The 24,582-nt window shown below is 45.4% G+C and overlaps 1 protein-coding gene across 1 annotated transcript in view; it reads right to left on the minus strand.

Annotated features, from left to right (window-relative positions):
• LOC309560912 (uncharacterized protein C6orf47 homolog) overlaps positions 1 to 22,836 on the minus strand; it is a 38,289-nt gene extending 15,453 nt beyond the window's left edge. Inside the window, exon 1 of the mRNA XM_082264602.1 lies at positions 22,268 to 22,836. The gene's annotated coding sequence lies outside the window, so the exon portion shown is untranslated. The remainder of the gene's footprint in view (positions 1 to 22,267) is intronic.
• Between the last annotated feature and the right edge of the window lie 1,746 nt (positions 22,837 to 24,582).

The raw sequence follows: 24,582 nt of genomic DNA on the forward strand, positions 1-24,582 counted from the left end.
TGACAAGTCCTTGTTCACGTCGACTGCGGCTTTGAAAATGTGCGACTTCATCTGAAATCACACGATTTCAAAGCCACATGTCAGTGCAACTTAGAAGACATCTGTGCAGCAAAAAAAAAAAAAAAAAAAAAAAAAAAAAAAATCGGCAAATATAGTAAAGGAACTACTTTTTTAACTACTTCCGGCCCGCGCTATAGCCAAAGTACGGCTACAGCGCGGGCTCTAATTTCCGGGAGGCCGTCTTTATACGGCCTTCCAGTAACAGGCTCCCCGCGCGCTCCCGCGAGCGCGCATCGGGGAAAATCTGTGTCGTCCGTGTCCCTTGGACACAGCCAATCACAGATCGTGGTAAATGGCCAATCACAGCAGCCATTTACCACGTGATCGGACCATGCAATGAGAGATGATCTCATATGTAACATATGAGATCATCTCTCATCGCCAGCTCTCCTTCCTCACACAGAGACTGCGTGTGAGGAAGGAGGAGAGCCGATCAGCGCTTAGGGGACAAAGAAAAATGTAATCAGGGCACTGATCACCAGTGCCCTGATTACAAAAAAGGTAAATAAAATAACACAAGTGCCCACCATCAGTGCCCTCAGTGCCCCCCATCAGTGCCCACAATCAGTGCCCATAGTGCTACCAGTCAGCGCCCATCAGTGCCTGCTCATCTAGGCACTGATGGGCACTGACTTGCAGCACTATGGGCACTGAGTGTGGGCACTGATGGTGCTGCCCATCAGTGCCGCTCATCACTGCCACCCGTCAGTGTCCGTCAGTGCCACCCATCAGTGTCCAGCAGTGCCGCCTCTCAGTGCCCATCAGTGCCGCCTATCAGTGCCACCTATCAGTGCGGCATATTAGTACCTCCTCATCAGTGGCCATAAGTGCCACCTCATCAGTGCCCATAAGTGCCACCTCATCAGTGCCCATCAGTGCAGCCTATCAGTGCCCATCAGTGCAGCCTATCAGTGCCCATCAGTGAATGAGAAAAATGTATTTATTTTCAAAATTTACTCGCAGAAAATAAGAAAATAAGGAAAAAAAATTTTCTGTATTTTTTCTTTTTTTTTGTAAGGGTCCTTTCACACGGCCGCTCCGTGTGAAAGGTCCGCTGCGGGACTTTTTTTTTTTTCTTCCACGGAGCGGAGGACATTTCTGTCGTCTGCTCTGTGTGCCCGCATATCATCCCATCCATTTGCGGATGATATGCGGACATAATGTAAGTATATGGCACTGCGGATGTCAGCGGATGACACCGCTGACATCCGATTTTCCTTCCTTTCCGTTTTTTACACGGAAGAAAAAATAGGGTTCTGTTCCATTCGTAAAAACGGAACAGAACTGAAAGGAGGAAAATCAGATGTCAGCGGATGGTATTCCGCTGACATCCGCAGTGCCATTCACTTACATTATGTCCGCAAATCATCCGCAAACGGATGGGATGATTTGCGGACACACGGAGCGGCCGTGTGAAAGGACCCTTAGAAATAAAAAACCCAGAGATGATTAAATACCACCAAAAGAAAGCTCTATTTGTGTGAAAAAAATGATAAAAATTTCATATGGGTACAGTGTAGCATGACCGTGCAAAGCGTGAGAGCGCTGAAAGCTGAAAATTGGCCTGGGCAGGAAGGGGGTGAAAGTGCCCGGTAGGCAAGTGGTTAAATTGATGCGGCACCGTAGAGTCGGCGTCACACTGATTTGAACAGTGCGATTGCCGGCAATAGGATTCGACTTGTCCTGTCCAATCGCATGACAAGTCACGCCAATGTGAACGAGGGCGAAATGTCATTCTAAGCCCCCGTTCACACTAAGGCGACCTGTGAGGCGACCTGGTCGCCTCACAGGTCACCTCCCATAGGGAAGCAGCGGACCCGTTCTAATAGGAGCGACACAAGTCGCTCCGACTTAGAAAAAGGGTCCGGAGCTTCTTTGGGGCGACCCGGAGCGACCGTCATAGACTTCAATGTTATGAAGTCCGTGCCGGCCGCTCCGAGGTCGCGGCGTGCTGCTCGCACCGCGACCTCGGAGGTCGCGGTGCGAAGTAGCGTCGCCCCTATGTGAACGGGGGATTAATGTTGTTTGCTTTTATTTGATTTTAGAATAAATGTAATTTCCCAAATGGAAAATTCACTGGTAAATCTAAATAACCAGGCTTTATGGTTAGGGAGCAAAATCTCGAATCCACTCTGAGAATAACAGACAGAAGAGATATTCTGTATATACTACTAGAGGTTGAATCTGGAAAATATCATCAGACTCGGAGATCACAATTTTTTATTTGAAGGAAAAAAAATATTAAGTATGACAGACTTCCTTGTCATAGGCGGGTGACTTGATAAAATATCCCTGCGCCTGCTGTCACTTATGCTGGCCATACAAAACAATGTCTTCCTTCAAAAGAATGTTCATTTTAAGAACGTTTGTTCGATTTGTTAGTGGGGTCAAATCGACGTTTGTTTTTGAGCACAGCAACGGGAAAATTAGAAGGAGTGGAATAAAACTTCTTGGTCAAAGGAATTATCAGACAGTGTATGTGGTTTTTGTTCAGAAATTACATTCATTTTTAAATCTGAATGTTAAAAGCAAATGAAATTTCCAAATGACATTCTTTTATTCAGCGAATGTACAAAGATTTTTTATATGAATTTTCTTCTCTGAAAATCGATGTATGTATGGCCAGCATAAGGCTCCGTTCTCACCTATGCAGTTTGCTTTTGATCCGTTTCTGCAGTGCTTTTTGCTGTGCGTTTTTGCACACACAATTTTGCTTCACTCCATGCTTTTGACAAATTGAAACAGGTTTTTACACTGCAGCACTACAATCCTGGGCACCATGCGGATCAAGCCACTGGCATCCTGACAACCAATGACATCACTGGTTGATCAGGAGAATGATGTGTGCTTGCTTAGATTCCTTGTTTACTGCTTCTCTTCCTCTCTCCATCAGCACTAGGGTCACATTAGCAAGTAGAAGAAGAGAAACTAAGGGAGAAAAGAAACGCTAGAATACTAGTCAAAGAAAACGGGTCTAGCACTTGCAATTGTGTACATCTCCATCCCTAAAATTTTTGTAAAGACAAGAGAACGGTCGCCCAGGCGGGACTTTATATGAGGTTGCCACAATAGTCATGAAGAGTCAAAGAGTAAAATTTATTAGTAGAGTAAAAGCATACAATGGATATAAATGTATAGCCATAAGCATAGTTACAAAACATGTACAGCATGTAGGAAACAATTGACAAAATAACAACATAACAGCAAATTGCGCATGATGACAGCATTGCAGCATCCGTGTAGCATAGTATTGGGTAGATCTGTATTGAAAACTCTACGCGTTTCGTGGGTCTAATATGCCCACTCATCAGGAGTATATAAGTAGATCTGTCTAAAAGTAAATGATAAAATATCAATATTTGCTGTGCGTTTATATTGGCCAACAACTGTGAAGTTTCAACAAATGTATGACCCAAGTGGGGAAACAACACTTACATTGGGCCAAATCAGATTGAGAAATGCTGCCATGAGGTGGGGTGCCAACGTCTGATCTGGGAGCTGAAGAGACAAGAGTACCCACAAGAAAATGGGGAGCCAGGCAGGGAAACATATGTGATGGAGAATGTGATCAATTAACCACTTAAGCCCCGGAGGATTTGGCTGCTAAAAGACCAGGGTTCTTTTTTGCGATTTTTTACTGCGTGACTTTGACGGACAATTGCACGGTCGTGCGACGCTGTACCTAAACGAATTTCACGTCCTTTTTTTCCCACAAACAGAGCTTTCTTTTGGTGGTATTTGATCACCTGTGCGATTTTTTGATCATGCGCTATAAACAAAAAAAGAGCGTAATTTTTGCAAAATTAACAATATTTTTCACATTTTTTTATATGTAATTCCCCCCCAAAAAAATGTAAAAATCAAAATTTTTTAACATTTTCGGCCAAATTGTTTTACGCTACATATGTTTGGTAAAAAAAAAAAAAAAAATCGCAAAAAGCGTATTTTGATTGGTTTGCGCAAAAGTTATCGCGTTTACTAACAAAGGGAAAGATTTTTGTCATTTTTGGTGTTTTTTTTTTAACGAGTAATGGCAGCGATCTGCGATTTTTTTTGCGGTACTGCGACGGACAGATCGGACCCTTGACTGACATTTTTGACACTTTTGGGGGTACCAGTGACATTACTGCAGTAATCAGTGCAATATATATGCACTGTTACTGCAAAAATGACACTGGCAGGGAAGGGGTTAACTTTATTGGACAGGGAGGGGTTAAGTGTGTCCTAGGGGCGTGTTTCTAACTGTGCAGGGACATGGCTAGTGGTGTAAAAGCAAAGATCAACGGTTCTACATAGTAGAACCGTCAGATCTTCATTTTTACACCAGGGAGAATGACGGGCATCTTGTTTACATAAGCCGCTCCGCCTTTCTCCCTTCACCGGAGCGATCGTAGTGTGACCGGCGGACATCGAGTCCGCCGGACACACGCACTGACTTGTCTGTGAACGAGCCGCGGCGGGCGCGTGCCTCGGCGGGCGCGCGCCCGCCCGCAATAGGCTCGCAAGTCAGTGACAGGCGAGTGACGTATCCATACGTCACTCTGCCTGGCCGGGGCTGACCGCCGCAGTATATAGTCGTGCGGCGGTCGGCAACTGGTTAAAGATGATATGACACTGGCTGAAAATGCAAGGAATAATATATCAAAGTATTAGAATATGGGCTGTATCACATAGTGAAACATGAAAGTATTCAATGTACAAGGTATGTTCCAGCAGAAACAGTGTCAACATTAGAGAAGGAAAAAAAAAAAAAAAAAAAAAAGAAAGCACCGAAGAAAAACGCAGATCCCCAGAAAAAGTGCTGATCGCAGTGTAACCAATGACCAGGAATAGTGATGAGAGAGCTGTGATGAATAAAGTAGAGTGAGGTAGGTGAGCTCATATGGTTTCATAACACTGGTTGAGTAAACATAAATAGTGAAACATAGTATCTCAGGATATTGAAAGTACAAAAAAGTATCAATATAATTAAAGTAAAGATGATACAAATAAAAATATAGAGTAAAATTGAGACAGGTGTAGGAACCATATAGTAATGAGCTCACAGGGTGATGCCTGTTCTAAAAACAGCAATGCTGGGAGTAGTGAAAGACTGAAAGAGTGGAGTGTCTAAAAGAATGGGAGGTGGAGATGGTGAAGGAAGTGGTGGGGATTAGACAAGGTGGGTAATTATGTCCACATAGTAAACCCATTGGAGAGAAAAAATATAGGATGTCAGTGCATGAAAGGACAGGAGTGCATAAAAATTAAGTTCCTCACCCGAAATCCACATAGGTTGCACGTAGATCTTGTCCCTAGCGCCATGTGTATGGTAGGACAAACCGAACCTGTTCATCAACATGGAAAAAGGCAGCACAGGCTGGCAACCATGGCCATAGATGTTACAACCATCACCAGCACATGTAGACGCCGCAATTGCAGCGGTGCATGTGAACAGCAGGAACATGACGCCGATATATAGGTGGCTCCACCCTGGAGGGGAGGAGACAGCAGGGGAGGAAACCCTCCCCATAATATATCGCAGCTCCCGGAGCAGATCTGCACCTACCACCAGGGGGAAGCGCATAAGCCATTAAAATGCAGGTGCCGAAGTGCACCTGCAAAAACGCATAGTAAAATAAATAATTGATGTGATATGTACAATGCTTACATGAATTGATGCTGTAGTGTTGTATCGGTTAGACTAAAGCAGTGCGAGACCAAAGGCGGGCAATGGGTGTCTTCCACCCGGGAAATACTGGTAAAAGAAAACTGGTCTAGCAGTTGCAATTGTGTACATCTCCATCTCCATCCCTAAAATGTGGGTACTCTTGTCTCTTCAGCTCCCGGATCAGACTTTGGCACCCCACCTCATGGCAGCATTTCTCAATCTGATTTGGCCCAATGTAAGTGTTGTTTCCCCACTTGGGTCATACATTTGTTGAAACTTCACAGTTGTTGGCCAATATAAACGCACAGCAAATATTGATATTTTATCATTTACTTTTAGACAGATCTACTTATATACTCCTGATGAGTGGGCATATTAGACCCACGAAACGCGTAGAGTTTTCAATACAAATCTACCCAATACTATGCTACACGGATGCTGCAATGCTGTCATCATGCGCAATTTGCTATGTTGCTATTTTGTCAATTGTTTCCTACATGCTGTACATGTTTTGTAACTATGCTTATGGCTATACATTTATATCCATTGTATGCTTTTACTCTACTAATAAATTTTACTCTTTGACTCTTCATGACTATTGTGGCAACCTCATATAAAGTCCCGCCTGGGCGACCGTTCTCTTGTCTTTACTAGAATACTAGTCAGTACCAGTTTGCAATAGTGGAGGAATAAATCACTTCCATACTTGCCAACTGTCCCTTTTTTCCTGGGACAGTCCCTGCAAATAGGAGCCTGTCCCAGGTCATTTATATTGTCCCTGGAAGCGCCTGTTAATCGGGCTGCCCATAAATGTTATGCAGAAGTAGTGCAGCTGAATGGGAGACTTTTTCCAACTCTGCTACTTTGGCCTTAAATTTGAAATTCCCTTTTTAATTTCCTGTAATTCTCTCTATATTGAGTAGACTCTATAATCCGATAAGTAGGTGAGATTAATTATGCAGAGTGGGCGGAGCTTCAGGGAAGTGGGTGTGGTAATTGATAGCTGTGCTGCAAAATGTCCCTGGAATTTTTTTTTAAATGTTGGCAACTATGCACTTTTAATGGTTGAACCCATGTGTATGGATGTTGCTGCTATATTAATTTTTAGTTTTTTTTTTTTTTAAGTTTAGAATGGGGTACCTCAAGATTGTGCAGAATTTTAAAGGGTGCCGAAACTGAAAAAAGGCTGAGAAACACTGGTATAGAGTGCCCCTATAGCAAGGTAAAAAAAAACTTCTGCCTTTAGAACCACTTACTCCCTGCCCAGGACTACATGTCCCATGAGGCATTGCTCCTCAGACATTCACAAATTCTAAGGCACTTACTGACATGTATGGACGTTGCGCTGTGCTGTATTTCCTGATATGTAATCAATAATGCATACTGTATGTAGGCCAACTAATCGACTGACCAACTAATCGATTATGAAAATAGTTAACAACTATTTTCATAATCGATTAATCGATTTGTTGTTTTGGCCCTACAAGAAACCTTAAGGATTTAGAGAAGATCTGTAAAGAAGAGTGGACCAAAATCCCTCCTGAGTTGTGTGCAAACCTGGTCACCAACTACAAGAAACGTCTTACCTCTGTGCTTGCCAACAAGGGTTTCTCCACCAAGTACTAAGTCATGCTTGGGTATCAAATACTTATTTTACTTTCTGAAATGCAACTTATTTATAACATTTGTATCGTGTTTTTTTCTAGATTTTTGGTTGATATTCTGTCTCTATCATTTAAAGTACACCTATAATAACAATAAACTTACAAAAAAATCAAATTACCAAAATCTGTAGGGGATCAAATAATTATTTTCCCCACTATATATATATATATATATATATATATATATATATATACACACATACACCGTATCTATCCATTATTTATATAGAATAATATCTCAAACTGATCATGTGATCACTGTAATTGTTTGTCACGGTGATCACAAGATCGGAAACCAGTCCCCCTGATCATTCTTTGAAACTGGGAGATGTCTTTGACAGCTTGATCTCTGTGTGGTTTGTGCGCGCTCTCGGCACAGAAACTTCTGCCCTTGCAGTGACCCCTTCCCCCACACACTGTAAGGGTTAAATGCTCATTTAGTCTAGGGAACATAGGTTAAACACAAGGCCCACGGGCCGAATCCTGCCCTCCAGGCCTTGTCATGTGGCCCTCGCACCCAGTTTTGCAGCTGGAATGTGGCAGAACCCCATTCCACCACCTCGAGCTCCCACCCTCCCTGCAAGTTGAGGCAGATCCACCTACACAGGGGGTTACTAGAGCCAGGCAAGGTAGGAGAGAGAGATGCAAGGAAGCCTCAGGGAGGGGGATTGGGGTTGCACGCTGTGCATAGCGCCCCTTACATGCTGCACCCTGTACACAGCACACCCCCTGAACTCTGTACATAACACACTCCTAAACCCTGCACTTTGTGAACTCTGTACATAACACACTCCTGAACCCTGCACTTTGTGCACAGCACACTCCTGAACTCTGTACAAAACACACTCCTGAACCCTGCACTTTGTGCACAGCACACTCCTGAACTCTGTACATAACACACTCCTGAACCCTGCACTTTGTGCACAGCACACTCCTGAACTCTGTACATAACACACTCCTGAACCCTGCACTTTGTGCACAGCACACTCCTGAACTCTGTACAAAACACACTCCTGAACCCTGCACTTTGTGCACAGCACAATCCTGAACTCTGTACATAACACACTCCTGAACCCTGCACTTTGTGCACAGCACACTCCTGAACTCTGTACATAACACACTCCTGAACCCTGCACTTTGTGCACAGCACACTCCTGAACTCTGCACTCTTTACAAAGCGCACCCCAGATAAAACCAGCCCTTTGAGGGCAACCATACTGCTGATGCAGCCCACAATGAAATTGAGTTTGACACCCCTGATCTAAGGGGTTTGTAGAAGTATTCTCCGTTCTCAGTTGCAGTCGCATTCCGTACAATACAGGGTATGAGCCCTGCACTGTATGTGATGATGCTGAGGCTCCACCCACAGACCAGAGCTTCTGGGTGCCAGGTAAGTAACATATCCTTTTCTGCAAACCCCTAGACTTAATGAGCATTTAACCCTTGCAGTGAAGGGAGTACCCTACAGCAAGGGTTTTTTTTTTGTCCATACCTACCTTCCTTAGTTTGTACAGTAATCGTTTGTGGGGAACGGTGTCAAAGGCCTTTGCAAAGTCCAGATACACCACATCCACAGGCTTACCTTTATCTAGGTGGCAGCTCACTTCATCGTAGAAGGTTAATAGATTGGTTTGGCAAGAACGATTTTTCATAAATCCATGCTGATTACTACTAATTATATTGTTTTCATTACTAAAGTCTTGTATGTGGTCCCTTAACATCCCCTCCAAAATCTTGCAGACTACAGATGTTAGGCTGACCGGTCTATAGTTACCCGGGATACACCTCGGCCCCTTTTTAAATATTGGTACTAAGTTGGCCTTTTTCCAATCTGCTGGCACCATACCCGTCTGTAAACTATCCTTAAAGATCAAGAATAATGGTCTGGCAATCACCTGGCTGAGCTATTTAGGAACCCTCGGGTGCAAGCCATCCGGTCCCGGTGATTTATTTATGTTAAGTTTCTCAAGTTTAGTTCTAAGTCTATCTTCTGTTAGCCATGGCGGTACTTCCTGAGGTGTGTTGTTTAGTTTGGCCTTACAAGCTGGGTTCGTGTAGCCCCCCGATTCTTTTGTGAAGACTGAAGAGAAGAAATTATTTAACACTTCCGTCTTTTCGCTGTCCTCAGTGGCCATATTTCCTTTGTCATCTTTTATGGGGCCAATGTGCTCTGGCCTCGCTTTCCTACTGTTTATATACTTAAAGAACTTCTTGGGGTTCTTTTTACTCTCTTCCGCTATATGTCTCTCGTGTTCTATTTTAGCCGCCCTGATTTCATCTTTACATTTCTTATTACACTCTTTGTAATGCTTAAATGCTGCCAATGACCCCTCAGCCTTGTATTTTTTGAAAGCCTTTCCTTTCATCTAAGGTCTCCATATCTAGCAGTCCAATAATAAATGCATCAGCACAACATTCTGGAGCAGATCTCCATAGTCCAAGCTGATACAGCGCACACAACTGGTATCAACTGGGATTCAGGAGAAGGGAGCGTAGACACCGCTGCTCAGGCTGAGAAAAAAAAAAAAAGAAAAAAGCCTCCACAAGATAAAATTTGTCGCTTAGAATTGAATGAAATTAAATGGTGCGTAAACATTTGTCTGGTCCTGCTGCATATATAGTTCTACTTTAAGGTAGAAAATACTTAGAGGTAAAAAATGATTCATCCTTTAATCAGAAACTTAAATCTAAGGTATTCAATCAGACATAGCCGGCCTCAAGGCAAGCTGCTTTGGGCTGTACTGCCTATTTAGCTAACCTGCGGTGCTCTATGTTATGTATTAAATGTTTACACAGTATCTCACAAATTGAGTACACCCCTCACATTTTTGTAAATATTTTATTATATCTTTTCATGTGACAGCACTGAAGAAATGACAATGTAAAGTAGTGAGTGTACAGCTTGTATAACAGTGTAAATTTGCTGCCCCCTCAAAATAACTCAACACACAGCCATTAATGTCTAAATCCCTGGCAACAAAAGTGAGTACACCCCTAATTAAAAATGTCGAAATTGGGCCCAAAGTGTCAATATTTTGTGTGGCCACCATTATTTTCTAGCACTGCCTTAACTCTCTTGGGCATGGAGTTCACCAGAGCTTCACACGTTGCCACTGGAGTCCTCTTCCACTCCTCCACGACGACATCGCGGAGCTGGTGGATGTTAGAGACTTTGCGCTCCTCCGCCTTCCATTTGAGGATGCCCCACAGATGCTCAATAAGGTTTAGGTCTGGAGACATGCTTGGCCAGTCCATCACCTTTACCCTCAGCTTCTTTAGCAAGGCAGTGGGGTCGTTTTGGAGGTGTGTTTGGGGTCGATCTTCCCCTGCCCCAGCACTGTTATCTTCAGCTATCGGTGCACTGCTCAATGAATGTCTCTAGTTGCGGGACATGCCAGTGTAGACTGCAGCCGAACCTGAGGAGCGTGCAGTGAACTTCACTAATCAGCCATCTCTGTTCAAGAGTATATCACCATCTTTTGAAAACATCCTTTGGAACAGCCATTTCTTGGGAGATCCATGGATAACTTCAAGCTTGATCGACCCATTTGCTATATGGTACTTGCAGTGGTGGGATTCAAAAATTTTAGTAACCAGTTCCGACTTTAAAGCATGGTGTAATTTTTTTTATCTAATGTCAGTTAGGGGTCCGATCTGTCCGCTGCAATGTTGCAGTCTTGCTAAAAATCGCAGATCGCCACCATTACTAGTAATAAATAATCAAAAATTACATAAATCTTTCTAGTAGTTTGTAGATGCGATAACTTTTGCACAAACCAATCAAAATATGCTTATTGCGATTTTTTTTTTTACCAAAAATATGTAGCAGAAAACAAATTGACTTAAAATGATGAAAACAATTGATTTGTGTGAGTTTCACCACCTCAGGGGTCTCATCATACCCGTCGGGCAGCAGTAGGGCCCCCGGGACTCCCTGTAGGGAAAGAGTTCCTGGTGGGAGATGGCCACGGAGAAGCCTTAAGGGGAGAAGGGGTTCCTGTCCCCAGGAGAGAAGGGGTTCCTGTCCCCAGGAGAGAAGGGGTCCCTGTCCCCCAGGAGAGAAGGGGTCCATGTCCCCAGGGGAGAAGGGGTCCATGTCCCCAGGGGAGAAGGGGTCCATGTCCCCAGGGGAGAAGGGGTCCCCGTCCCCAGGAGAGAAGGGGTCCCTGTCCCAAGAAAAGAAGGAGTCCCTGTCCCCAGAAAAGGAGTCCCTGTCCCCAGGGGAGAAGGGGTCCCTGTCCCCAGGGGTGAAGGGGTCCCTGTTCCCAGGGGAGAAGGGGTCCCTGTCCCCAGAAAAATCTTTGATACACTATGACTGGACTGTATCAGTAATTTTAGCGCTGTACTTTTTTTTATAATTGTTTGGACAACTTTACGTCGGTTAATGTGCTGGCTGCTTTGCTTACATGTCAGTTAGCGCAGTAAGATATATATTATATACTCCCAACACCATGCTTGACTGTAGGCAATTCAAACTTGTCTTTGTACTCCTCACCTGGTTACCGCCACACACGCTTGACACCATCTGAACCAAATAAGTTTATCTTGGTCTCATCCGACCATGGGACATGGCTCCAGTAATCCATGTCCTTAGTCTGCTTGTCTTCAGCAAAGCAGGCTTTCTTGTGCTTCATCTTTGGAAGAGGCTTCCTTCCTTCTGGGACGACAGCCATGCAGATCAATTTGATGCAGTGTGCGGCGTATGGTCTGAGCACTGAGAGGCTGACCCCTCACCCCTTCAACCTCTGCAGCAATGCTGGCAGCACTAATATTTCTATTTCCCAAAGACAACCTCTGGATATGACGCTGAGCACGTGCACTCAACTTCTTTGGTCGATCATGGCGAGGCCTGTTCTGAGTGGAACCTGTCCTGGTAAACTGCTATATGGTCTTGGCCACCATGCTGCAGCTCAGTTTCAGGGTCTTGGCAATCTTCTTATAGCTAGTGATTGACCTTGGCACCCCAGATGTTTTGGAACTACATTTCCCATGATGCTTATGCACTCTGCAGTGTAGTGAAGCATCATGGAAAATTTAGTTCCAAAACATCTGGGGTGCCAAGGTTCGCCATCACTGGCCTAGGCCATCTTTGTGTACAGCATCAATTCTTTTTTCAGATCCTCAGAGAGTTCTTTACCATGAGGGGCCATGTAGAACTTCCAGTGACCAGTATGAGAGAGTGAGAGCGATAACACCAAATTTAACACACCTGCTCCCCATTTACACCTGAGACCTTGTAACACTAACGAGTCTACACTAACAAGTCACATGACACCGGGGAGGGAAAATGGCTAATTGATCCCAATTTGAAAATTGTCACTTAGGGGTGTACTCACTTTTGTTGCCAGCGGTTTAGACATTAATGGCTGTGTGTTGAGTTATTTTGAGGGGACAGCAAATATACACTGTTAGAGTCGGTTCACACTATGGCAACACGACTTCGGGGGCGACTAGTGAAGTCGCTGTGCACGGCGACTTTGGCGCGACTTGCACGGACTTCACATAATGGAAGTCAATGCAAGTCGCTCCGACTTCTGTCAAAAGTAGTGCAGGAACTATTTTCTAAGTTGGAGCGACTTGAGTCGCTCCTATTAGAACGGTTCCCATAGCACTGAATGGACCGCGACTTGTCAGGCGACCAAGTCGCCTGACAAGTCGCGGTAGTGTGAACCGGGACTTATACAAGCTGTACACTCACTACTGTAGCAAAGTGTCATTTCTTCATTGTTGTCACATGAAAAGATATAATAAAATATTTACACAAATGTGAGGGGTGTACTCACTTTTGTGAGATACTATATGTAAAACAATGGTTATACACATAGTACAATACACTAGCATGAACCCATCAGATACCCCTAACATTAAACGAACCCCTTCTGCAGCGTACTCACCTTATCCCACTCTGGAAGATTCGGCGATGAGGCCTGTCTGTAGGATCCGAGGACAAGTGATCCTCACTGCTGGGACTTTTACTTCCACAGCAGATGGTGAAGCAGATGGTGTAGGCTGATGCAGCTCAGCCAGTGGGAGACACACAGCAGTGAAGCATGTAAATGACCTTTTCTGATCCTCGGAAAGGGATTGTCATTACACAGAGATTCTGTTGGAAAATCTCTTGGTAAACCTATAGGCGACTGTACCTCTATTCAAAGGAGGAGACAAAACCTAAAAAACAGCTTTCAACACGCATGCAATACTTATTATATTATGTATTGCCTCCTCACCGCCTGGTTTAACCCCTTGAAACCAGCTCTATCGCGCATACAATTGTGTGGATTGCAGAGAAGCCCTATTTACCAAAAACAACAATTGTATTATTCTTACACCCCAAGACACTGCCTCTGCAGCTACATAGGTTAGCGGCTGGTAAAAGCGCGGCTCAACAGTGGGATTTTTACCGCCCTTCAAGCACACGCATGAACGCGCCCTTAGGTTTTGTCTACATCTGCAGTTGGGGGGCAACAAAAACGCAGGGTTGAGCTGCATTTTTAATGCACCCCCACAACCGGCGCAACCGCACCCCCTTAAAGTAGAACTATAGGCAAAACTTTTTTTTTTTTTTTTCAGTTTGGATATAGTAAGGGAGGATTATAACCCCTTTCAGATTTTTTTTTTTTTTTTTTTACCATCTGTGTCCCATTGCAGAGATTTCCCTTCGCTTCCTGTCCCATAGCCAAACAGGAAGTGAGATTAACCACTTGCCGACCGATCACATTGAGCGTACTGCGGCAAAGTGGTTCGTTATCGTCCAGCGACGCAGTACTACGTCGCTGGACTCCTCCCCCTGTAGGCGGCGCTCGCGCGCCGCCAGAGGGGCGCTCGCGCTGTTTTCATTCACAGCGGGAGTCGGGCCAGGGGAGGAGCGGCGGCGATCGGGGAATCTAGTTTCGAGATCCGCCCGCCTGTGTAAACAGAGCGGGCGGATCTCCTAAGTGACAGGGAGTCACAGATAGGAGTGTTCAGCATAGCTGAACATGCGATCTGTCCCTGTGTCACTCAGTCACCTCCCCCCACACACGTCTGTAAGCACCAGGCATACATTAACCCCTCCCGCTCCAATAAAATTAACCCCTTTCCTGCCAGTGTCATTTTGCAGTAACAGTGCATATATATAGCACTGATTACTGTAGTAATGTCACTGGTACCCCCAAAAGTGTCAAAAATGTCAGTCAAGGGTCCGATCTGTCCGCCACAATGTCGCAGTCCCGCAAAAAAAAAATCGCAGATCGCCGCCATTACTCGTTAAAAAAAAAACCACCAAAAATGACAAAAATCTTTCCCTTAGTTAGTAAACGCCATAACTTTTGCGCAAACCAATAAAAATACGCTTATTGTGATTTTTTTTACCAAACATAGGTAGCAGAAAACAAATTGGCCAAAAATTTAAAAAAAATTTGATTTTTACATTTTTTTTGGGGGGGGAATTTCATATAAAAAAATGTGAAAAATATTGTTATTTTTTCAAAATAAACGCTATTTTTGTTTATAGTGCAAAAAGTAAAAATCGCACAGGTGATCAAATACCACCAAAAAAAAGCTCTGTTTGTGGGAAAAAAAGGACGTAAATTTCGTTTGGGTATGGCGTCGCACAACCGCGCAATTGTCAGTTAAAGTTGCACAGCGCCGAATCGCAAAAAGTGGCCTGGACGTAAGACAGCAAAATCCTCCGGTGGTAAAGTGTTTAATCACATTCATACATACATAGTAAGGCCAATTTTACACAGGATCCAATTTACCTATCAGCATGTCTTTGGAGTGCATGATGGCACGATCGTCCGCTCTCACGGCCGATTGTTCGTTTTGCAAAAATTAGTTTGGACGATTTTTTGGCTAGTGTATGGCCAGCATTAGTTATACTTTAAGCTGCAAAGGCAGTGAAGAGGGGTGTATATATGCCTTTGCAACGCAGAGTGGCAAAATGCCCCTCACGGTTACATTCAGCAGGCAGTACCTCCCGCTTAAAGCAGTTGATGGGGGGGGAATGCCCTGGAAGGCAATCTTATAATAATGTGCTAGTATGCATCACATCACAAACTAGCACATTATGAGAGACTAACCTTAGAGTGAAACCCTCAAGCACCACGCTGTCACCACTTAGACAGCTGACATCGTTCCCCGGTCTTCCTTTTGGGTTTGCATCCTCCGGCTACATACATGAGTGGCTGGGGGGCGCGATGATGTCACTCCCGCGCGTGCGGGAGCCGCCATTTACGGCACTTTAAAGATCCGGCACTGTATGCTGGACCTTGGAGCGCATGCGTCGGTGATGTCATCAGCTGCATGCACTCTAAATATCTCCTAAACTTTGCAAGTTTAGGAGATATTTACAGTACCTACAGGTAAACCTTACTATAGCCCTGCCTATAGGTACAAGTGGTAGAACGGGGTTTACTACCAATTTAATGAGACCCATTCGACTGATTGGGGGGTTCCCTGCAATCTTCTGCAATGCAGGCAGCCACAGTGCAATAGTGTGAGGTTTTAGGCCCGATTCACACTCATCCATGTTGCTTCTGAGCGTTTCTGTAGTGCATTTTGCTGTGGTTCAATGTTTTTTTAAAGCATTGCTTTTTTTTTTTTTTTTTTGCATTTTTTGGTTCAAAAGACTTCAATAGGGACCCTGCAGAAAAGCATATAGTGTATTTTTGCCGTGATTTTACTGTGATTTGCATTTTTATTGCTTTTTTTGGGGGGGGGGATTCGTTATTGGGCAGATTTAAAAACATAAAACGCAAATCGCGGTAAAAACACACTTCAGCTTCTCCATTGACGTCTATTGAACCAAAAAAGCAAAAAAAAAAGGACCGTTTTGCGATTACAAAAGTCTCTGACTCTTTCCAAAAATGCAGAGGCACAAAAATGCATTGTTGTGAACGTGTTCCATAGGAACCCATGTTTAAAAAAAAATGTCCTGCATTTCTGCAAAAAGTAAAAAGCATGAAAAATGCATTGTTGTGAATGGAGCCTTAAAGCGGTAGTATACTCCGCTATTTGACATTTACCTACAGGTAAGCCTATAATAAGGCCTATAATAAGGCTTCCCTGTAGGTACAATTAATATCTCCTAAACCTGCACGATTTAGGAGATATTCAACCTGCATGCAGCCGCTGACATCAGTGGCGCATGCGCTCTAAAGGTCCGGCGGACCTTCAGAGCTCCTTGCCGGAAAGTGAAACTCGCGCATGCATGTGACGTCATCGCAGCTCCGGAGCCGCCGAACCAGGAAGAGACGCTGAGGAAGCATGTCAGCGCCCACAGCGTTGTCCAGACTACCGTGTCAGGCCTTCGTTCTAAGGTAAATATTTCATAATGAGCTAGTATGCGATGCGGACTAGCTCATTATGCCTTTCTCCTGCAGGGTATTTTTGTTTTGTTTTGTTTTTTTCAGGAGTATACAACCGCTTTAAGGGGTTAAAACAGGTGGTGAGGAAGCGAACTAAAACCTCAATTGGACATGGTTTGCTCTTTAAAGTGGTTGTATCCTCAAAAAAAAAACAAACAAACCCTGCAGGACAAAGGCATAATGAGCTAGTCTGCATCGCATACTAGCTCATTATGAAATACTTACCTTAGAACGGAGCCCCCGACACAGTCGCCGGACACCGCTGAGGGAGCTGACATCTTCGCTCGGCATCTCTTCCAGGTTCGGCGGCTCCGACACTGTGAGTGGCCAAAGCTACGATGACGTCACTCCCGTGCATGTGCGCGGGGGTTCACTTTCCGGCACTGAGCCGGCAAGGAGCTCTGAAGGTCCGCCGGAACTTCAGAGAGCATGCGCTGCTGGTGTCCATTTTCAGGATGTAGGCAGATAAAGTCAGTGCTGCTTTTCCGCTGCACCCCAGAGGGCATAGGTGGGGTGTAGGAGGAGTTGGGGGGCCCCTGCCAGAAGGGTTGTATGGGGCCCCATGATTTCTAACAGCGGCCCTGGTGCTAGGTGGTAGCTAGCCTGACTAAATTTTAGTCTATATGATCATTGTATGTTCCTCCTAAGCCTAGTTTAGTTGTGGTTTCTCCCTTTTGTCAGTAGGTGGCACTGTTACTTTTGGCATTAGTGTGATGAACTACAGTGAGTTCAGGCTATGAATATGTATGTTTTGCTCAGCCAATCATACTGGTAGCTGAGCATGCTGGGAGAAGCTATTTATTTGGAGGAAGTCAGGATCTGGGTGGGTGTGTGAGGAACAGCTGCTGCTGGGTAGGCCCGAAGCCTGAGGCCTAACCATGTGCTCAGCGCTCTGTAAAGTAGAGCCTGCTCACTACCTGGAAGCATGAAGGAAAGGATGGAGACCTGAGATGAAGTACCAGTGGTGACTCTGCCGTGATCCGGGGAACCATGGAGAGCCTGGAAACGCATCAAGATGGAATCATCCAGAGAGTTCCTGCACCTTCCATGAGTTGAATACTGTTGCTATAGGAGATAAGGAGACAGCTTATGCTACAAAGTACAGATTGCTGGTTCCAGCATAAAGCGGTAGTATCGGAGTATACTTAACGTTTACCTACAGGTAAGCCTTCATTTTTCCTATAGGTAAAATGGATATCTCCTAAACCTGGTTTAGCAGATATTCGCCTTGAATGTAGCCGCTGACACCGGCGGACCTTCAGAGCTCGTTGCCGGCTCCCTGCCGAAAAGTGAACTCCCGCGCGCGTGGGAGTGACGTCATCGCGGCTCCGGCCACTCACATCCCCGGAGTGGCGGAACCCGGAAGAGACGCCGAGGGAACATGACAGCTTCCTCAGCGGTGTCTGGACGACCGTGTTGAGGGGTTCGTTCTAAGGTAAGTATTTCATAATGAGCTAGTATGCGATGGAGACTAGCTCATGATGCCTTTCTCCTGCAGGGTTGATTTATTTATTTTTTTGAGGATACAAGCGCTTTAAAGGCTCTTTTTCTGTACTGCTGTCTACCTTCTCTACATTTTTGTCTAAGGAGTCTGCCAATCTGCTCTTTTTGACTTAAGGGTGTCATGTGCCCTACCCTACCTCTCTCTCCCACATTGTTCCTGTTGTGAGAAATAAACTTCTTTTTGTTCAAGCATAAAAGTGACTGGCACCCATCTTTCTATCTTGTACACCACCCAACATGCCTAGTATCCTGCACCCTGAGGAGGAATGCCGGCCCTCCCTGTCTCTGGGGGTCACCACCCGGCCTCTGGAGGTTGGGGAGGACACTACATGTGCATGGTATTTAGAAGTGTATGAATGTAAACTTATTTTATTGACCATCCCTGCAAGAGGAGCATTCTGACCATCACTGTAAGATAGGGTGACCAGACGTCCCTGGTTTCCCGGGACAGTCCCCGGACTGAGGACACTGTCCCCGGCCCGAATCTGTCCCCGGTTTTGTTCCTGCTTTGCAGGAATGTTTCTGGGCAGGTGCATTGCGAGCTGGGTCGGGGGTGTCCAGGGTCCCGCAGGGCCTATTAGGTTGCCTCGGAGGGGAAGGGGGGGTCGAGCGTCGCCAGATAACACAGAACAGGGATCTCGTGCTTACACAGCAGCCGCTGTCATATGAAGTCCCGCCTCCTGGACCGGTTCCTATGATAGACAGAACACTGGTGACGTCTATCATAGGAGGCGGGACTTCGTATGACAGCGGCCGCGCCAGGTAAGCGCGAGATCCGGTGGCTCCACAATCCCCATGCAGTGATCACCCTGGAAGGATGCTTGCAGGAGTTTTTTCTGTGGGGTGTTTGGAGGGAGTTGGCAGGTTTTGCAAGATGTTGAGACTTGTGTACAGGGGCTTGAGATGGAGGGTGGGGCAGTGACAGCAGTGTCTGCAGCAGGGTAGTAGACCAGTACTAGTGATGTACAGCTAATTTCAATTGCTCCATGCATGCCACTGCCAAGTGGCCTCTGCAGTGCTGGAGCAATGAATTGGGACTCATTCAAACCATATACTTTTATATCATCTGCACCCCTCTTCTGCACATACTACCCACCTCCATAAACTAAGCATCCCTCTCCTACACGTATTACCCACCGTCATACACTCCGCACTCCTCTCCTACACCTACCACCCACCACAATACGCTCCGCACCTCTCTCCTACACGTACAACCCAGCGCCATACACTATGCACTCCTCTCCTACAGGTACCACCCACCGCATTATATTCCGCACCCCTCTCCTACACGTACCACCCACCGCCATACACTATGCACTCCTCTCCTACACGTACAAACCCACCGCCATACACTCTGCACACCTTTCTTACAGGTACCACCCACCGCCATTCACTCCGCACTTTTCTCCTACATGTACCACCCACCGCCATATATTCTGCACCTCTCTCCTACATGTACCACCCACCGCTATGCACTCCTCTCCTACAGGTACCACCCACCGCATTACATTCCGCGCCCCTCTCCTACACGTACCACCCACCGCCATACACTATGCACTCCTCTCCTACACGTACAAACCCACCGCCATACACTCTGCACACCTTTCTTACAGGTACCACCCACCGCCATTCACTCCGCACTTTTCTCCTACATGTACCACCCATCGCAATACATTCTGCACGTCTCTCCTACATGTACCACCCACCGCTATACACTATGCACTCCTCTCCTACACGTACCACCCACTGCCATATATTCTGCACCTCTCTCCTACATGTACCACCCACCGCTATACACTATACACTCCTCTCCTACATGTACCACCCACCGCATTACATTCCGCACCTCTCTCCTACATGTACCACCCACCGCTATACACTATGCACTCCTCTCCTACACGTACCACCCACCGCCATACATTCTGAACCTCTCTCCTACATGTACCACCCTCCGCTATACACTATGCACTCCTCTCCTACACGTACCACCCACTGCCATATATTCTGCACCTCTCTCCTACATGTACCACCCACCGCTATACACTATGCACTCCTCTCCTACATGTACCACCCACCGCATTACATTCTGCACCTCTCTCCTACATGTACCACCCACCGCTATACACTATGCACTCCTCTCCTACATGTACCACCCACTGCAATACATTCCGCACCCCTCTCCTACACGTACCACCCACCGCTATACACTACGCACTCCTCTCCTACACGTACCACCCACCGCTATACACTCCGCACTCCTCTCCTACACGTACCACCCACTGCAATATGTTCCGCACCCCTCTCCTACACATACCACCCACTGCCATACACTATGCACTCCTCTCCTACACGTACAAACCCACCGCCATACACTCTGCACCTCTTTCCTATACGTACCACCCACCGCAATACATTCTGCACCCCTTTCCTACACGTACCATCCACTGCCATACACTACGCACTCCTCTTCTACGCGTACCACCCACCACTATACACTCTGCACTCCTCTCCTACACGTATCCCCCACTGCCATACACTCCTCACCCCTCTCCTGCACATACTACCTGCCAGCATACGCTCCACACCCCTCTCCTGTACCCTCCGCACCCCTCTAATACTTCATAAAGTTTTTTCTCTATTTTATCTTCTTAAAATTTGGTAGTCATATCCCAAAAAATTCTAAGAAGTATCTTTTATTTATCTCATGGATGAAATGTGAGAAATAACGTATATATCATACAATCATTCCATAAACACATACCACATACACTGCAATAATTTGAGAAAAATATGCTTATAAAATAGTTTACCATTTGCCAATAAAAATAAAAAAATATGTCCCTCGATTTCATTCTAAAAATCTGGTCACCTTACTGTAAGAGGAGCATTCTGACCATCATTGTAAGGGGAACATTCTGACCATCGCTGTAAAGGGGGCATTCTAACCATCGCTGTAAGGGGGGCATTCTGACTATCGCTGTCAGGGGGCATTCTGACCATCGCTGTAAGGGGGGCATTCTGACCATCGCTGTAAGGGGGGCATTCTGACCATCGCTGTAAGGGGGGCATTCTGACCATCGCTGTAAGGGGGGCATTCTGACCATCGCTGTAAGGGGGGCATTCTGACCATCGCTGTAAGGGGGGCATTCTAACCATCACTGTAAGGGGAGCATTCTGACCATCGCTGTCAGGGGGCATTCTGACCATCGCTGTCAGGGGAAAATTCTGACCATCACTGTAAGGGGGGCATTCTGACCATCGCTGTAAGGGGGGCATTCTGACCATCGCTGTAAGGGGGGCATTCTGACCATCGCTGTAAGGGGGGCATTCTGACCATCGCTGAAAGGGGGGCATTCTGACCATCGCTGAAAGGGGGGCATTCTGACCATCACTGAAGGGGGGGGCATTCTGACCATCACTGTAAGGGGGGCATTCTGACCATCGCTGTAAGGGGAACATTCTGACCATCAATGTAAGGGGAACATTCTGACCATCAATGTAAGGGGAACATTCTGAACTGAACTGTAAGGGGAACATTCTGACTGACTATCACTGTAAGGGGAACATTCTGACTGACTATCACTGTAAGGGGAGCATTCTGACCTAAGGGGGGCATTCTGACCATCAGTGAAAGGGGGGCATTCTGACCATCGCTGTAAGGGGAACATTCTGACCATCGCTGTAAGGGGAACATTCTGACCATAACTGTAAGGGGAACATTCTGACTGACTATCACTGTAAGGGGAGCATTCTGACCATCGCTGTAAGGGGGGCATTTTTCCCACAGACCCCTGACTGACTAATCTTAGGGAGAAAATTATTTTAAAGGTTCCTCCGGGGTAAAAAGGTTAAGAAAGGCTACTGGTGATTCAACTCAGCATCTACCAGTCATATTACAATAATTGCTGTACTATTTAGTCTCACATTTTGTTAAGTAAATCGTCCTATGTTCGGTTTGCGTTTTCTAGTTCCGGACATCACTGTCATTTTTTGTTATCTACGTGTCTAATAATACATGCACCACATTGTCCTGTACTACTCACCGCGTCTGGTCTTTAACCCTTCTCGGGGAGGGAGACCTTTTCCTGTTTCTGAGTACCTTTTCGTCAAAACGGACTTGAATCTTTCGGGTTTCGTTGACCCTTCTCACCTTCAGAGCATTTTTATTCCTTCTTTTCCCAAACTTTTTACCTTTTCCTCAGTCTTCTTCTTTTGGTTTCATTTACAATCAACAATCAATTGCTTGGTTCCTTAATTTGGTAGAGCCGCCTCTCCTAAAAGTTATCGCTTGGTGCCTTCGTCTTGAAGTCTTTGCAGTCCTTGGGCTCTTTCATTCCACTTTGGTTACATAGTGGACTCGGTAAAAAATAGACATGTGTCCGTTAACTTCAGCCTATGTTTCTACCCACACGATTTGAGATTCCCAGAAGCGTTGTTATCCTAGTTTTTTCATTGAACTTTCGTTTCCCTCTCTGCTTCCTTTCCTCCAGGTAGGAGGTAGTATGAAAGGTGCTTTCAGAGCTGATAGGTGCGGCCTGCCTTTCTCTGTGTGTCTCCCTCCCTCCTTCCTGGGCTCTGCCTGCCTCGTAGCCGGAATTCCAAAAAGGGTGCAGCTGCTACGGAGAGCCATTTGGGACAACCTCCCCCTCTCTAAACAATGGGGTTTTGTGTCTCTCCACCCTTCACTGACCATTCCAGTTTTACAGCTCTACCATAGAACACATTGGGAGGAGCAGACAGTTAACTGACCACAATCTAAATTAGGAAACTCCCGAAATTTTCTCATAACGGGATCAGTTATGTCGAAGGAAATTCCCAGGACAACGTGCAATCTACTTCCGGCCTCATGCACACGGGACTTTTATTTAACTCTACTAAAAGCCTCGTACACACGATCAGATTATAGGACTCATTTTCGTCCATTTATTGTTGCATGCTAGTCTCATATTGAAAGTGAAGAAGTTACTTTCATATGAAAATTCTCGTACAACAAAATTCAACCTCAGAAGTGATCTCATGTGTTGAATTGTTTTGTATGTGTTCTTTTACTTCCGAGGATGCGTAGTCTTTTAAATCTTATGATTTTTTTTGGGACGAAAACTGTACTAATTAAACGAAAATAGGATGTTGTGTTCATGTACAATAAAAAATTTTTTGTCTGCGCATTCAGTTTTTGTCCTATTATGTTTTATAGGAGAAAGTAAAAAATGTTTTTTTTTTTTTTTTTTTTTCAGAAATGTCGCTCTTTTTTTGTTTATAGCTCAAAAAAAAAAAAAAAAAAAAAAATCGCACAGCTGATCAAATACCACCAAAAGAAAGCTCTATTTTTGGGAAAAAATGACATCAATGTTATTTGGGTACAGCATCGCACGACCGCGCAATTGTCAGTTAAAAGTAACGCAGTGCCGAATCGCAAAAAATGGCCTGGTCATAAAGGGGGAAAACCTTCCGCTCCAGAAATGGTTAAAGGATGTTATGCAACAGCTGAGTACACAGAATTTAGTACCCCTCCTCCACATTTTGCAAAGTACTTAAAGCGGAGTTCCGGGCAGAAAATCATGCCTTTACATTTTATGGCATCCGCTTCCTTATCCTTCCATGAGCAAGAATTGGATATTCCCGGCGTTTTTTTTTTTTTTTTTTACTTACCATTACAGAAGATAATATACTCACCTTGACATCCACTTCCTCCTTCCTCGGCCGCGTGGCCCGCGCCGTCACTTCCTGTCCCGCAATGCGTTCTGGGAGCTCTTACTCGTCGCTCCCAGGATGCAATTGGCAGTGACGTAGGCGGCCGGCCGCTCCTCTTATCGCGTTATTTCCAAACAGGAAATGACGCAATGTTAGGCGGAGAACAGTGCGGACGACGCCATATTTAAATAGGTCTACTATTAAATAGGCTTTATAGGGGCGGCAACTTCCTCCACGCTGCCGTCCCTATGGAAACAAATACTATTCCGATCGCATAGTACTGCGCATGCGTAAGATTTCGCGCTGGATTCAACGGCCTCCGCCCACTACAATCAGGAAGCAGGGCAGACATTTCCCCACAGTGGACTCGGCGAACCAGCACAAAGATGGCGGCGCTCAGCAGAAATTTTATAAAGTAAGATTTTATGCTTGCAAAACTATTATTCCAATGTATAAAACAGGATTAGCGGATATATAGAGGTCGGAGGGTCAATGTTTGGGGGACATTAAAAAAAAAAAAAAAAAAAAGATTCTGTGGCCGGAACTCCGCTTTAAGGTCTTTTAGATGGGGATATAATGCATGGCTGGTGTTCCAGGTAATGTAGATCTGCACAAAGTAATCATTAGTCATGGGGCTCATTCCCATTTAGGCCCAGTGTCAGACATC

The sequence above is a fragment of the Pelophylax lessonae genome (genome assembly GCF_965119305.1).
Source record: "Pelophylax lessonae genome assembly, chromosome: 7".
Taxonomy (NCBI): domain Eukaryota; kingdom Metazoa; phylum Chordata; class Amphibia; order Anura; family Ranidae; genus Pelophylax; species Pelophylax lessonae.